The sequence below is a fragment of the Leopardus geoffroyi genome, chromosome B1 (genome assembly GCF_018350155.1).
Source record: "Leopardus geoffroyi isolate Oge1 chromosome B1, O.geoffroyi_Oge1_pat1.0, whole genome shotgun sequence".
In the NCBI taxonomy this organism is placed as follows: Eukaryota; Metazoa; Chordata; class Mammalia; order Carnivora; family Felidae; genus Leopardus; species Leopardus geoffroyi.
Window position 1 is genome coordinate 169183418 of NC_059327.1, and position 2000 is coordinate 169185417.

At 39.0% G+C, this 2000-nt stretch overlaps 1 long non-coding RNA gene across 1 annotated transcript; it reads left to right on the plus strand.

Annotated features, from left to right (window-relative positions):
• Nucleotides 1-1105: 1105 nt before the first annotated feature.
• On the plus strand, nt 1106-1764 carry LOC123583523. The gene is made up of 2 exons (XR_006704921.1): nt 1106-1282; nt 1538-1764. It is a non-coding gene; the product is annotated as an uncharacterized LOC123583523 (long non-coding RNA).
• The last annotated feature ends 236 nt before the right edge of the window (nt 1765-2000 follow it).

The window sequence follows — 2000 nt, forward strand, 5'->3', positions numbered from 1 at the left end:
ATGCACTTAAGAAGGATGAGACATCTCAAGACCTGCCATCTGCAAGCTGGAGACCCAGGAAAGCCGATAGTGTAATTCAGTCCAGTACCGAAGCCTTGAGAGCCAGGAGAGTCAATGGTGTAAATCCTAATCCAAGGTCCACAGAAGATAAAATGAGATGTCTCACTTCAACAGTGAAGCAAAAAAGGGAGCAAATTCTTCCCTCCTCTGTCTGTTGTTTCATCCAATCCCTCAAAGGATTGGATGATGTGCACCAACACTGGGAAGGGTGCTCTACTGAGCTCACCATTTTAAATGCTAATCTCATCCAGAAGCAGCCTCACAGACACCCAAAAATAATGTTTAATATAGGAACCCTCTGGTCTAAGTTGACACATAAGATTAATCTCACACATCCAAAGATCCCAAATGCATACAGAGATGCTCAGAATTTTAAGAAAACAACTTCAATAAAACCATATGTAACTCAGGGATTTGGCTGCCCTCTCATATCTATTTTGAATTGTTCCCACCCTCATTATCTGCTCTGTGGAATAAAAAACATCAGCTATCAAAACTTCTGTAAATTCACAGGGAGCCAGAATCTTTTACTGTGACCTCTGGTTATGACTTCTGACTTATCTTTGTAATGTCTTTTGTTTCACCTAGGTAATGAAGTCATTTCATTTGTTTGTTTGTTTTTCATTCGTTTTTCTTAATCTGTAATAGACTAGTCACTCAAATAAAGTATGTGTGTATGTGGAAGACTTTATTATTAATAGTGCTAGAAACAAGTGTAGGAGTTTACATTGCAACAACTCAAGTAATTTAAAATCTTGTGGTGATGAATGCGGGTACTAAAAGCCTCCAGAACATTTTCTCAATTCAATTCCCTGCTTTCTAGAAGCCTTCTCTGACAATAGGTCATCCTCTCTCCTTTCTCCCCTCTTCTCTGTTTTGTCCTTCCTCATCCCTTCTAGCACCCCTGAGTTTCCCTCAGATTCCAATCATTTACGAGAGAAGAGCTTAGCAACTTGTCTCATTGCCTGGGTCCCTGATGACTCCCTGACCTGATGGCCTCATCTTCCCATGGCTGCTCCCTTCCCCTGAGTGTGGTTCAAGACAGGTCCCTCAGCTGGAGGAATGCTACATGTGAAAAAATTCTTCATTCCCCACGGCTGGTTGAGTCCAGAAGCCAAGTGTCAGGTAACTTAAAAAACGAAGTGCATTTTAAAGCATTAAGAACACAGGAATAGAAGGAGGGGAGGAGCTGGAAGTTAAACTAAAACAAACAAAAACAAAGGTGAGATTCAATGTCATAAAATGTTAATTTGTTGGTTTGGGTTTTATTGTACAAGTATAGAAAAAGTGAATAAGCCATAAGGAAGAAACAAGAGGAGAGAGAGCAGGGCAAGAGAAAATTGGGAGAACAAGATTGTTAGGAAAAATAAAGATACAACAGGCACATAATGAGTGTATCCATGTAGAGACTAAGGCCGTGAGAATAATCAGTTTCTATTTATTCCAGAAACCTAATGTGCCCACCATTCTCTTACAGCAACTTGACTTCTCTGCACAGTCCTGGAGATAGACATATCCTAAGTTTATGTGGCTGGGAGAAACCTGTTACGGTGATTGATATCTTCTACACTTGTAACTTCCCCTGCAAGTCACAAAAGCCACACTAGCTGGTTAAAGCAGCATCTTCACTGCGAATAACTACATATGAAATCACCATGATGTGTAACCTTTGATGAACAGAAATAAAAGTTTTTATGACCAATATTTCAGTGAAGTAACAGGGAGTGTAACTTATGATCACAATCCATTTGAATTAATCTGGGTGTCTTTATTAAATAATCCTGAAAGTGACAATTTATTTCACTTTTCCCTGTGAGAATTCTTTTCAAAACTAACAGAAAAATAACTATTTTGAAACAGCATTTTCTATCTTCAAATAAGTTAAAATGTAGTCTTAACTTGCACGGTCAATTCTATCTCAGCCCTGTGTCGACAGCATA